We start from the raw sequence: 14,715 nt of genomic DNA on the forward strand, positions 1-14,715 counted from the left end.
TAGATATTAGGGAAATGCCAGTTAAGACCACAATGAGATACAGAGCTATCAGAATGTCTAAAATGTAAAACTTGAGTATCGAGTGCTGAAAAGGAGGTGGAGAAACTCAGACTCTACAATGTTGCTGGTGTGAATGAAAAATTATATATACAATGTAGAAAACAGTTTGGCGATTTCTTAAAAAATTAAACCTACATTTACCATATGACCTAGTAATCTCACTCCTAGGTATTTATCCAGAGAAATGAAGACATATATATAAAAGCCAGTACATGAATATTTATGACAGCAATAGCCATATATTACAAAACCTGGGAAGAATTGAAATAGTCTTTAATGAGTGAATGAATAAACAAACTACAGTACCTCCATGCAATGGAATACTATACATCAAGCAAAAAAAGCTATTGAATCTTAAATACATTACACTAAGTGAAATAAGCCAACCACCAAATATTACATACTATATTATTACATTTTTTATAACATTCTGAAAAAAGACCATACTATAGTAAAAGAGAACAGGAATTAGACATAGAAGAAAGGTTTGAATACAAAGGGACAGAATGAAGGCATTTTAGGGAGTGAGGAAACTTTTGTATCATGATTGTTGCTAAAAACTGTATATATATTTTAAAAACGCCTAAAACTGTATAGCAAAAAAGTGAACTTTGTTATATGTAAATTAGGAAAAAAATTAAACAAAACAAAAATAGTTTTAAAAGAGCCTTAACTATGAATAAGTTATAAACAAAGTTTGACACAGATTACATGTGATTCTGTAAGGAAAAAATGTAGCAGTAATTTGACTTGGGGAGCCAAAGTACCTTTTTTTTTTTTTAAATTGGAGTATAGTTGCTTTACAATATTGTGTCAGTTTATACTGTACAGCAGAGTGAATCAGCTATACATATACATATGTCCCCTCTTTTTTGGATTTCCTTCTCATTTAGGTCACCACAGAGCACTTAGTAGAGTGCTCTGTGCTATACAGTAGCTACTCATTAGTCATCTATCAAAGACCCTTTTGAGAATATCTTGAAAACTATGGAAACTTGTCTTGACTTTACTCTGTTAGACATTTTAGTACACACATGTATACAAACACACTGAACGTTCTAAGTTCAGGAGGTTCCCTGATGTCCTATGGTTTATTTTTGTACAACTCAATGGTCCATGGACCACAGATGAGAACTCTTACCCATATAATAACATTAATCAGGCTTCTTTTCATGCTCAGGAACTTTAAAATTTTAACTTAATTTTATTTAATTATTTTATTGAGATATAATTGACAAATAAAATATTAGTTTCAGGTGTACAATATAACGATTCAATATTTACATGTATTGGAATGGTTACCACAAGTGGTCTAGTTAACATCCAATGCCAATGCTCAGAAATATTGATCTTGTAGTATTCCAGAGTCCTCTTGTTCCCCAACATATTTTCCCACTAGCTTATCTTTTAAAAATTGAAAACTTTTTTTTTAATTCACAGGATATTAAAGATATAAAGGATCTAAAAATAGCCAAAGGTGATTGGTTGCTGAATCTTTCATTTCTTCAATAAAGGTAAGAGGGTGAAAAGACAAGGCACATGGAGCTTTATCTTGTAAAAGAATGTTCACACTTGGTACATATTGAGGAAAATAAGAAAAACCTTAAAGATTTCATAACTTTGATTTGGGTGAGCCCTGTTTACATTTCTCTGGACTAGGATAATAAAAGTTTGAATACATACACATAATATATCTTCAAATAAATTCAAATAGAGGGAAGTCTACTTTTGTGCATTATATGAAGGGCTTGTTTTCTTTATAATATAGCTGGCATAATTTTCATACAAAAGAAATGTACTCCAGGAGGTTTACATATAAGTTATCATTGGAAATAATTTCACATTAGCAGAGAATTATAGGAAGATTTAAAGTTTTATTTTTGGAATTTAAATCTTACCTTTTTCTCCCTAGTTATATTTGTAGAACTTCCTTGAAAAGAGAAATGTAGAGAGTTTATCAATGAAGGAAAGTAAATAATCCCACAAATACATCATCTAGTAGCATCTAGAATCTCATGTATTTTATTTCATAAGTAGGAACAGTTGTTCTGGTTTATATAATTCTTGCAACTGTTCCTCAAAGTTCTAAAACTAAAATGATATGTATTACATATTGTATAATCTATCTGTATTATATATAGTATACACACATACATGCATTTCTATATGGAGATTTAGTGACTATAGAAACACATGAGCCTGGCATTGATTTACAGCTCGATGTGTTGTGTTATCTTTTAACATTTTTGAAATGGCTGCAGTTTTGAGGGGCTGAATTGGTTTCATAATACTGGGCAGTTTCTGTACATTCAGTTGACAGAAAATATAAAAAATGATCCCAAGTTTCCAAAGGAAAGGTAAGATGGATAGAGGTAACCAATCAGGGCATATTTTGGTGACTTGCAATGTACAACACAATATAAACTATGAGATCATATTTGGTGACTGAAAAATAAAGTGAAATGCCCTGTCATCTATCTAAGAGATAGAGAAAAAGTACCAAGGCAATATTGTAGCTTAACAATGAAATTTCCTGGGATCATCGTTCATTTTAACATCATTTTCTCTACTAAAATATCATAAAAGAATTCTATATAAATTAGTATATACATAGTGTATATATATATATATAGGGCAATCTGTATATCTTCCTTGGAGAAATGTCTGTTTAGGTAGTCTGCCCATTTTTGGATTGGGTTCTTTGTTTTTTGATATTGAGTTGCATGAGCTGCTTGTAAATTTTGGAGGTTAATCCTTTGTCAGTTGCTTCATTTGAAAATATTTTCTCCCATTCTGAGGGTTGTCTTTTTGGTTTGTTTATGGTTTCCTTTACTGTGCAAAAGCTTTTAAGTTTCATTAGGTTCCATTTGTTTATTTTTGTTTTTATTTCCATTTCTCTAGGAGGTAGGTCAAAAAGAATCTTGCTGTGATTTATGTCATAGAGTGCTCTTCCTATGTTTTCCTCTAAGAGTTTTATAGTGTCTGGCCTTACATTTAGGTCCTTAATCCATTTTGAGTTTATTTTTGTTTATGGTGTTGGGGAGTGTTCTAATTTCATTCATTTACATGTAGCTGTCCAGTTTTCCCAGCACCACTTATTGAAGAGACTGTCTTTTCTTCATAGATAAGGTGACCATATGTGCATGGGTTTATCCTGGGCTTTCTATCCTGTTCCATTTATCTATATTTCTGTTTTTGTGCCAGTACCATACTGTCTTGATTACTGTAGCTTTGAGGTATAGTCTGAAGTCCAGGAGCCTGATTCTTCCAGCTCTGCTCTTCTTTCTCAAGCTTACTTTGGCTATTTAGGATCTTTTGTGTTTCCATACAAACTGTGAAATTTTTTGTTTTAGTTCTGTGAAGAATGCCATTGGGGGCTTCCCTGGTGGCACAGTGGTTGGGAATCCACCTGCTGATGCGGGGGACATGGGTTCATGCCTCGGTCTAGGAAGGTCCAACATGCGGCGGAGCGGCTGGGCCCATGAGCCATGGCCTCTGGGCCTGTGCGTCTGGAGCCTGTGCTCCGCAATGGGAGAGGCCACAGCAGTGGGAGGCCCGCGTACCGCAAAAAAAAAAAAGAATGCCATTGGTAGTTTGATAGGTATTGCATTGAATCTGTAGATTGCTTTGGGTAGTAGAGTCATTTTCACAATGTTGATTCTTCCAATCCAAGAACATGGTATATCTCTCCATCTGTTGGTATCATCTTTAACTTCTTTCATCAGTGTCATAGTTTTCTGCATACAGGTCTTTTGGCTCCTTAGGTAGGTTTATTCCTAGGTATTTTATTCTTTTTATTGCAATGGTAAATGGGAGTGTTTCCTTAATTTCTCTTTCAGATGTTCTGTTGTTAGTGTGTAGGAATGCAAGAGATTTCTGTGCATTAATTTTTGTATCCTGCCACTTTACCAAATTCATTGATTAGCTCTATTAATTTTCTGTTAGCCTCTTAAGGATTCTCTATGGATAGTATCAGGTCATCTGCAAACAGTAACAGCTTTGCTTCTTTCCAATTTGGATTCCTTTTATTTCTTTTTCTTCTCTGATTGCTGTGGCTAAATTCCAAAGCTATGTTGAATAATAGTGGTGAGAGTGGGCATGCTTGTCTTGTTCTTCATCTTAGAGGAAATGATTTCAGTTTTTCACCATTGAGAATGATGTTTGCTGTGGGTTTGTCATATATGGACTTTATTATGTTGAGGTAAGTTCCCTCTATGCCTATTTTCTGGATGGTTTTTTATCATTAATGGGTGTTAATTTGTGTATATTGAAGAACCCTTGCATTTCTGGGATAAACCCCACTTGATCATGGTGTATGATCCTTCTAATGTGCTTTGGATTCTGTTTGCTAGTATTTTGTTGAGGATTTTTGCATCTACGTTCATCAGTGATATTGGCCTGTAGTTTTCTTTCTTTGTGACATCTTTTTCTGGTTTTGGTATCAGGGTGATGGCGACCTCCTAGAATGAGTTTGGGAGTATTCCTCCCTCTGCTATATTTTGGAAGAGTTTGAGAAGGATAGGTGTTAGCTTTTCTCTAAATGTTTGATAGAATTCAACATATGAAGCCATCTGGTCCTGGACTTTTGTTTGTTGGAAGATTTTTAATTACAGTCTCAATTTCAGTGCTTGTGATTGGTCTGTTTATATTTACTATTTCTTCCTAGTTCAGTCTCAGAAGGTTGTGCTTTTCTAAGAATTTGTCCATTTCTTCCAAGTTGTCCACTTTATTGGTATATTTGCTTGTAGTAATCTCTCATGATCCTCTGTATTTCTGCAGTGTCAGTTGTTACTTCTCCTTTTTCATTGCTAATTCTATTGATTTGAGTCTTCTGCATTTTGTTCTTGATGAGTCTGACTAATGTTTTATCAATTTTGTTTATCTTCTCAAAGAACCAGCTTTTAGTTTTATTGATCTTTGCTACTGTTTCCTTCCTTCTTTTTCATTTATTTCTGATCTGATCTTTATGGTTTCTTTTCTTCTGTTAACTTTGGGTTTTTTTTTGTTCTTCCTTCTCTAATTGCTTTAGGTGTAAGGTTAGGTTATATATTTGAGATGTTTCTTGTTTCTTGAGATAGGATTGTTTTGCTATAAACTTCCCTCTTAGATCTGCTCTTGCTGCATTCCATAGGTTTTGGGTCATCGTGTTTTCATTGTCATTTGTTCCTAGGTATTTTTTAATTTCCTCTTAGATTTCCTCAGTGATCTCTTGATTATTAAGTAGGGTACTGTTTGGCCTCCCTGTGTTTGTATTTTTTACAGATTTTTTTTCCTGTAATTGATATCTAGTCTCATAGCTTTGTGTTGGAAAAGATACTTGATATGATTTCAATTTTCTTAAATTTACCAAGGCTTGATTTGTGACCCAGGATATGATCTATCCTGGAGAACGTTCCATGAGCTCTTGAGAACAATGTGTATTCTGTTGTTTTTGGATGGAATGTCCTTTAAATATCAGTTAAGTCCATCTTGTTTAATGTATCATTTAAAGTTTGTGTTTCCTTATTTATTTTCACTCTGGTTGATCTGTTCATTGGTGAAAGTGGGGTGTTAAAGTCACCTACTATGCTTGTGTTACTGTCAATTTCCCCTTTTATGGCTATTAGCATTTGTCTTATGTATTTAGGTGCTCCTATGTTGGGTGCATAAATATGTACAATTGTTATATCTTCTTCTTGGATTGATCCCTCGATCATTATGTAGTGTCCTTCTTTGTCTGTTATAATACTCTTTATTTTATGGTCTATTTTTTCTCATATGAGAATTGCTACTCCAGCTTTCTTTTACTTTCCATTTGCATGGAATATCTTTTTCCATCCCCCCACTTTCAGTCTGTATGTGTCCCTAGGTCTGAAATGGGTCTCTGGTAGACAACATATATATGGGTCTTGTTTTTGTATCCATTCAGCCAGTCTATGTCTTTTGGTTGGAGCATTTAATCCATTTACATTTAAGATAATTATCAATATGTATGTTCCGATTGCCATTTTCTTAATTGTTTTGGGTTTGTTATTGTAGGTCTTTTCCTTCTCATGTCTTTCCTGCCTAGAGAAGTTCCTTTAGCGTTGTAAAGCTAGTTTGGTGGTGCTGAATTCTCTTAGCTTTTGCTTGTCTGTAAAGATTTTAATTTTTCCATCGAGTCTGAATGAGATCTGTGCTGGGTAGAGTAATCTTGGTTGAAGATTTTTCCCTTTCATCACTTTAAATATGTCCTGCCAGTCCCTTCTGGCTTGCAGAGTTTCTGCTGAAAGATCAGTTGTTAACCGTATGGGGATTTCCTTGTATGTTATTTGTTCCTTTCCCCTGCTGCTTTTAATTTTTTTTCTTTGTGTTTAATTTTTGATCATTTGATTAAATATGTTTTGGTGTGTTTCTCCTTGGGTTTACTCTGTATGGGACTCTCCACGCTTCCTGGAGTTTGACTATTTCCTTTCCCATGTTAGGGAAGTTTTCAGCTTTAATCTCTTTAAATATTTTCTCAGTCCCTTTCTGTTTTCTCTTCTTATTCTGGGACCCCTATAATTCGAATGTTGGTGTGTTTAATGTTGTCCCACAGGTCTCTAAGACTCTCCTTAATTCTTTTCATTCTTTTTTCTTTATTCTGCTCTGCAGTAGTTATTTCCACTATTTTATCTTCCAGGTCACTTATCCGTTCTTCTGCCTCAGTTATTCTGCTATTGACTCCTTCTAGAGAATTTTTAATTTCATTTATTGTGTTTTTCATCATTGTTTGTTTGCTCTTTAGTTCTTCTAGGTCCTTGTTAAACATTTCTTGTATTTTCTCCATTCTATTTCCAAGATTTTGGATCATCTTTACTATCATTACTCTGAATTCTTTTTTAGGTGGACTGCCTATTTCCTCTTCATTTGTTTGGTCTGGTGGGTTTTACCTTGCTCCCTCATCTGCTGCATATTTCTCTGTCTTCTCATTTTACTTACCTTACTGTGTTTGGGGTCTCCTTTTTGCAGTCTGTAGTTTCGTAGTTACCATTTGTTTTTGGTGTTTGCCCCCAGTGGCTAAGGTTGGTTCAGTGGGTTGTGTAGGCTTCCTGGTGGAGGGGAGTAGTGCCTGTGTTCTGGTGGATGAGGCTGGATCTTGTCTTTCTGGTGGGCAGGACCGTGTCCGGTGGTGTGTTTTGGGGTGTCTGTGAACTCAGTATGATTTTAGGCCGCCTCTCTGCTAATGGGTGGGTTGTGTTCTTGTCTTGCTAGTTGTTTGGCATCCAGCCCTGGAGCTTGTTGGCCTTTGGGTTGAGCTGGGTTTTAGCATTGAGACCTAGGTCTCTGGGAGAGCTGTCACTGATTGATATTACGTGGAGCCAGGTGGTCTCTGGTGGTCCAATGTCCTGAACTCGGCTCTCCCATCTCAGAGGCTTAGGCCTGACACTGGGCTGGAGCACCAAAATCCTGTCAGCCACGTGGTTCAGAAGAAAAGGGAGAAAAAAAGAAAGAAAAAAAATGTTTTTTAAATAATAAAACAAAATAAAATAATTAAAATAAAAAATATATTAAAATAAAAAATAAAAAAGTAATAATAATAAAAAAGAAGTGAGCAACAAAACCAATGAAGAAATCCACCAATGATAATGAGCACTAAAAACTATACTAAGATAAACATAAAAATCAAAAAGAAGTCAGTCACAGATAGCAAACCCCAAGTCTACAGTTGCTCCCAAAATCCACCACCACAATTTTGGGTTGATTTGTTGTGTGTTCAGGTATTCCACAGATGCAGGGTACCTCAAGGTCATTGTTGGGATTTAATCTGCTGCCCTTGAGGCTTTCAGGATGTCTGAGTTCTTCTGCCAGCTTTCAGTAGGTGTTCTGTGGGAGTTGTTCCACATATAGGTGTATTTTTGATGTAGTTGTGGGGAAGAAGGTGATCTCCATGTCTTACTCCTCCGCCATCTTGAAGGTCCCCTGAAACCAGTATTTTATTCTTTAATTAACCTCAGCAATAACTGTGTGACATTAAAGCTCTATCACTCAGAGCTGAGTGGTCTGTATCTAAGTGCTTTCAGATGGTTTCTTTCACTTTCTAGAATTGAAAAATTTCTGCTAGCAGCTGGTTTGTGGATATGTATAAGTGCTATGAAGAGGGATGATTAAAAGTCCCTTTGGTAGCAATGAGTATGGCATGAAAGCAGTTTCTCCATTTGCATAGCACCTTGATACTTCTGTGTAACACCATTAAGTATCCCCCAGGCAACAGTGACTTGGAACACTACTATTTAATTATTTAATATTCCAAATCCTCATGTGCTGGTAACACTTTATGTCTTGTTAATCTTTCTGCCCCGCCATTGCCCTTCTCCCCTTGGCCCTTTCAAGGCATTCTTCACTAATTATGTGGAGGTTGAACACAAGCATTAGAATAAATATCTGGGTTTCTAGTGGTTCCTCCAATAGACTTCACCAGGTATCACGAATCCCTTAAAATATTGTACAAAAGTTAATAATTATGTACATTAAGAGTCAATTCACAAAATCTCAAATGGGCATTTGACATGTAAAATAGTAGATGCTCCTTAAAAATAAGTCTTAAAAAAAAGAAAAAAGAAAAAAAAATAAGTCTTTATTCCTAAAGTTTAATACTTTGAATAAGTCGTATATTGGTTAACTAGAAAGTGCCTTGAACTAAGTGCACTAAGAAATCAATTTCCTGAACTCATTCTTTAGTTTAATGCTTTATGTACTAAGAATAATTATGACTTTCCTTCTTTCTAGCCAAGAATTTCTCAGTATATATCATATGAATGACAGTTTCTCTTTTTGTGTCTTAAAAAATAATTTCATTATGTTGGAGATCTATCTTATCACATTTCTATCTTAATGTTAAGTTCTTATTTTTTGATCTCACAGATTTAAATGCAGATGATTTTGTGATTTTAAGTTATTTTTGACTGTACTGTGATATTCTAGAGCTTTCCCTGTAGTGTGAACCTGTCTTGAACTAAAACAAAATCTTATTTCATTCTTTTAAAAAGTTAGGTTATTCTTTTCACTAACATGGGAATCACCACGTGATGCTAAAAAGAAATCGTATTCGATTCCCATAAGAACATTTTGTTCTCTTAAAAAAACATTACTTAACATAACACACAGTTAAGTGCTTCACTACACTCATTCATTATTCATAAAGTTCCCAGTTGTTAAGGGGTGTGATATGCTTAGGGGTATTATTTCACCTTGGGAAATGGTCCCATAGAAAAATGAAACCAGGGGTCCAGAATAAATGAACTCAATAGCCAAATTGGAATTACAGTGTAGACTTTTCCTTAGATCTCAGATGACTCCAAATTCTCTACCTTCTCTATTCTTATAGATAGTATTCTCTTGTTTTGAAGATTATCTGAAATTTGACTTCTTTAAAAAGCAACAAATAACTACTCTCCACCCAACAAAAAAGAAAACCATCTTTGTTAGCTTAAGTCTGTGAGATTATGACTGTATTACACTTACTGTTAATTCAGGAATGGTTATTCAGACTACATCCATAGACATAAAGGAATTTTCAATTTGGAGCTGAATTTAAAAGTCCATTCAAATAATTGCTTATTAACCATATCTAACGAATCAGTGGTGTCTGTTGTATAAGATGATCAACGTGGTACTATGCTTATAATTATATGAGATAAAAAAATAAAGTTTAAAACACAGTGTAATTTCCCTATGCTCTTAGCAACAAGTCATTTAGAGTGAGAAGTCCTGGGTGGAAATCATGACTAGAACCATCAGTATAGCTGTGTGAACGCAAGTAAATCACTTTACCTCACCATTTCTTTATCCATGGTTAGGAATAATAACCTGCCCTGTGTGAAAATGAAAAGAAAGAACACAGGATGGAATTGCTTTGCAAAATGAAACGCTTTACAAGTTTTATTAGTCATTATTACTTTTCTCACAAGGTACACTTTTTTTATAGGTACTGATAGACCTTAACTGATTGTCCTACTCAGCAGATATTTCCCATACTGCCTGAAGTCTTAAGAATGATGAAACTAGTATTAGTAAAGAAGCTTAGAGGACATAGTATTTCTGCATTTTTCAATTTATGAAAATTCTACCGTCACTTGTTTTCTAGTGTCCTTGCAACAATAGGCTTGTGCTAACTTTCAAAGCGAAGTTAATTTGTCTTTATATGTCAGCACCAGTATTGCTTTCTTCTGACTGTGATCTTATGTAACATAATAATTTGGTAGCAAAATTTTATACTGGCAATAATAATAGCAGATAGAAAGATTCCTTCTGATTTCTTAGGCATGTGTTTGTTCAGTATAATCACTTTTGCTTTACTTATTTTATACACACACATGGGCTTCTATATAGATATGAATATTTATATACTTATAAATATGAGACTAGTGCAAATAGGAAAAAAATACTTTCTTGTAGGTATTTTGGTAGTGGCTGTAATTCAGCCAAATAGGAAGTCCATCTTCAACTGTGGAACAGCTTGCAGGATGAAACGCTTCAGACTTTTCTTAGAAAAGAAAGTCCATCTCGTAGTCAAGATGGCTGGAAAGTAGAGCCTGTAGAATTCACTTTTCTTCTTCTTTCTCTGGATCTGACTCCATGACCAGGATTCCAGGGAACTGTTTCATCCTTACAAATGCACAAGGTCCAGGATTAGGAAAACTATTCTTTTCTCACAAGTCTAATATTGTTTTTTTATAATTACTCTTTCTATCCTCTTTAATTGCTTCCTCATTATTAGGAAAATCAAGCTGTTAAATTCAGTTTGACTTTCTTAATTGTAAGTAGTGAATTTTTCTATGAGCAGATTAAGAGATTTAAATGAATGTTTCCCTCCTGGCTTTATTATGGACTTCATGTTAACCCTTCAAGTTTCGAACATTACAATTTTGGAAGCTTAAAAGGTGATAGTGGATTTTTGAATTTGGTAAACCTCGTGCAAGTATGGCTTCTCATTTTCTAAAAAAGTGAAGAATAGGTTATTGACTCAACCCATTGAAATGTAGATGAAAGGTATAATTTTAATTTTCATATAAATTATAGGGCATGATAGGTAAGTTATATTGGTTTATAGGTAGTGAGATAACCTTTTGATAACATAATCTAGAATGTTGGGCATGCTCTGCATTTTATTTCCCCTGGTGAATAAACTCACAGCTATATAAGTCAACTCACAGCTATATATGTATTATGTGTGTGTGTGTGTGTGTGTGTGTGTGTGTGTATGTATATATACATATATGTACCGTATTTATAAATCTGGTATTCTAGAGAATAGGTACTAGTTATAGTTTACAGTTAATCCAATTAAAATAAGTAAAAGGCTTTTGAACTTGTTCCAATGAGCAAGGAAAAAAAATTCTAAAATTATATTTATGTATATGTAGTCTTTACTTGATAATACCTTACATTTCAGTGTATTTTTAAATTTCCTTTTATAATTATAATAATACCCAACTTGCCTTTTCAGGCTATTGTCATTGTTTTTTTTTTTTCTTTTGTTCTTCAGATTTCCATACAGAATATGGTAGATTTCTTTTTTTTTTTCTATCATTCAGAGAATTATTCCTGGTCTGGAAAAATGCAAGACCGTTGAAGTATAAGGCAGGAACCCACTAGCCAGAAAGAAAAAAAAAACTTTAAAAACAGGTACTCTATCTGACAAAGACACACTCTGGTCCAAATCAGCATATATACCTGGAATAGTAAATGCATTGATTTTTATTTTCTATCAACGTGCAACATACCAAAGCCTCATTATCAGCCGAGAGTAAATCATGAAAGAGGAGTCTTCCTTTATCCCCAAGTGATAAATATGGTTACTCAAGAATGTTATTATAAGGACTTTCCTTTCTCTTATCAGGTGGTGATAATTGGGGAAGAAAAAAGAAACATAAGTCTATTTAGTAGTTGGAACCACATTCTAAGGCAAAGTAATTGCATATAATTATCCCTTTCTTTTTAGTTTCCAAATTTGATTCTATGTAAATCAGATGATTGCCAAACAAAGACTCTCACAATAAAAGTTAAGGAATCTTCGTTCGCGTTCCTTCTCAAATAATATACCAAGAATATATATATATATACTTTAACTCTGAATTTTAACCTCTTCTTTTTGGTTGATTACTGTGACTTGGGCAGCTTTTAACATAGTTTCTATCTCAATTGATCCTTCTAAGTGAAAGAGAATTAGAATTTCCAAATAGACATTTAATAAGAAATAATTTGGTATTGGTTTGAAGTGTTACTTCTTATTACTGACTTACAGTATAAGATGTTTTCAGAAATATCTCCATGACTGTGTCAAAATTTTGCTTCTCAGCTTCCCAGAAAAGACCTGATCTCAAGTGTTATGATTTTAAGTCTGATTATAAGTAAATGTGTACAAGTAAATGAAAATACTTACATTTTCGAAAATATGATTACCATAGATACGTAGCTTAGGATACCCTTCACATGCTGAAAAAAATGTCTGGAGCCTGGAATGTAGGCTGACCTCTACTGTAACCAAGGCCTATATCACTTTTCTTTCTGGATCAGTCTAGGCCCAAGTATGTAGAGAGTTCAAAGCTTGTTCTTATTCACATTTATATGCAAAAATATATGCTTATTTATGTGGCAATTATATGTAAGTTTATATATATTTTTAATAATAGCTTAATTAAAGTATATTTTATATACCATATATTTTATTCTTTTAAAGTGTATATGAAGTGGTTTTTAATATATTTGCAAAGTTGTGCAATCATCACTATCCAATTCCAGAACATTGTTTTCACCCTCTCCCCAAAAAAAGCCCTGTACACATTAGCAGTCGTTCTCCATTTTTGCTTTTATTTAGACCCTGGCAACTACTAATCTATTTTTTTCTCTCTGTGGGTGTGCCTATTCTGGACATTTCATATAAATAGAAACACAAAATATGTGGCCTTTTGTCTCTGACTTCTTTTGCTTACCATAACGTTTTTAAAATTCATCCATGTTGTAGCATATATCAGCATTTTATTCCTTTATATGGCTGAATAATATCCCAGTATATAAATATACTGAGTTTTGTTTATCAGTTCGAGTTGATGGACATTTGGTTTGTTTTCACTTTTTGTCTATTATAAATAAGGCTGTTATGAGCATTTGTGTACGCGCTTTTGCATGGACATGTTTTCAGTTCTCTTGGGTATATACCGAGGAATGGAATTGCTAATTCTATGTCTAAGCTTTTGAAGAACTGCCAAATTGTTTTCCAAAGCTGCTGCAGCACTTTACATTCTCACTAGCAATGTCTGAGGAGTTAAGTATATTTAATAATATACTTAAGTATATTTAATATTATATTCTAAAATTCTGTTAAAATGTTAAAGGGAAAACACCCATATAAATAATAAACATATTTTGATTTTTGATATGAATAATACTTACAATTATTAGTGTAGTATGTTTCTTAGAAAAGCATTTTAAAATTGTTACAATTAGTCTACTGAAAAACAAACTTTTACCCCACATGTTCAGATTATAGCAATGACATACGCATATAAATTCAAAAACAATGATATGAAATTTCCAGAGAATAAATCTCTGCTTGTCCAAATTGATGTATATAATCCTATTCAATAGGTATATGTTGATTAGGAAGTGGGAGACCTTTGGGGAACTTTTCTCAGAATGAGTGATTCCAGGAGAAAGTCTAGAGATGGTATACTTTTGAAGTGATTAGAAAATAAGTTTACTATGAATATACTTGCAAAAGTTCACTAAGATTTATGTCCAAAGATATTCATTTTTGCTTTGTGTGTAATATCAACACCAAGAGCAGCAATAAAAAACAAACGTAGTTTCTTTCAATAGGGTACAGATTGAGGAAGTTATATATCCACGCAACCTCACGCAAAACAGTACTCAAAAAGAATGAGTTAGGTCATTATATAAATAGATGGAAGAACCTCTAGAACAGATTTTAATAAATGTAGAAAAGTGGATTCTTAATATGAAATCTTTATATGTAAAACTGTAATTGAATATATACATGTATTTAGGTATAGAAATTCTCAATGTCCACAATCATTAGAAACTGTAAAGAACAATTGCCCTTGAGAAGAAGGAGGAGGAAGTATGAGAAGAAAGAGGTTTTCCTTTTTCCTTTTGAAATTTTTGGATACAATTTGGACCTTCTAACCTGTATACCTGTTATAAGTTTTGTTTGTTTCCCCCAACAAATATCAACAAGGTTATATGGACTGTCAGATTTGTTTTCTCCATACTAAAAAGTGTTATATTAAAAAGAAAGATTTATGTACCAAAAAAGGATGGGGTAAAAGCTGACATAAAACTGGCATAAGCACAGCAGTTACTTATGAAAAGCAATGCCCTGCTAGATATGCTTCGTCATAGCGCTATCTAATTAAAATAGCAGAATTAAATAACTTGGCAATGACAATGGTAAAGTTCAAGGGTTGCTGGGAGTTGCAGCTCCTTATTGGAGTCAGCTTGAATCCTCAGAACCTAGACTGCCTCCTGCCTGGCTTGTGTTTCTATAGCTTGTGGCTGATATCCAGGGGTGATTTAGAAATCGTGTGTCCTAATTGCAGTCGGGCAAAGCCAGGCGCCTGCTAAAACAAGGTTTTTAATGTTCTCTGAGGGTTTTCGAATACAGGACGTGAGAGGAAAATGGCACTCTAATGGAGG

The sequence above is a fragment of the Lagenorhynchus albirostris genome, chromosome 5, assembly GCF_949774975.1.
Source record: "Lagenorhynchus albirostris chromosome 5, mLagAlb1.1, whole genome shotgun sequence".
Classification (NCBI taxonomy): domain Eukaryota; kingdom Metazoa; phylum Chordata; class Mammalia; order Artiodactyla; family Delphinidae; genus Lagenorhynchus; species Lagenorhynchus albirostris.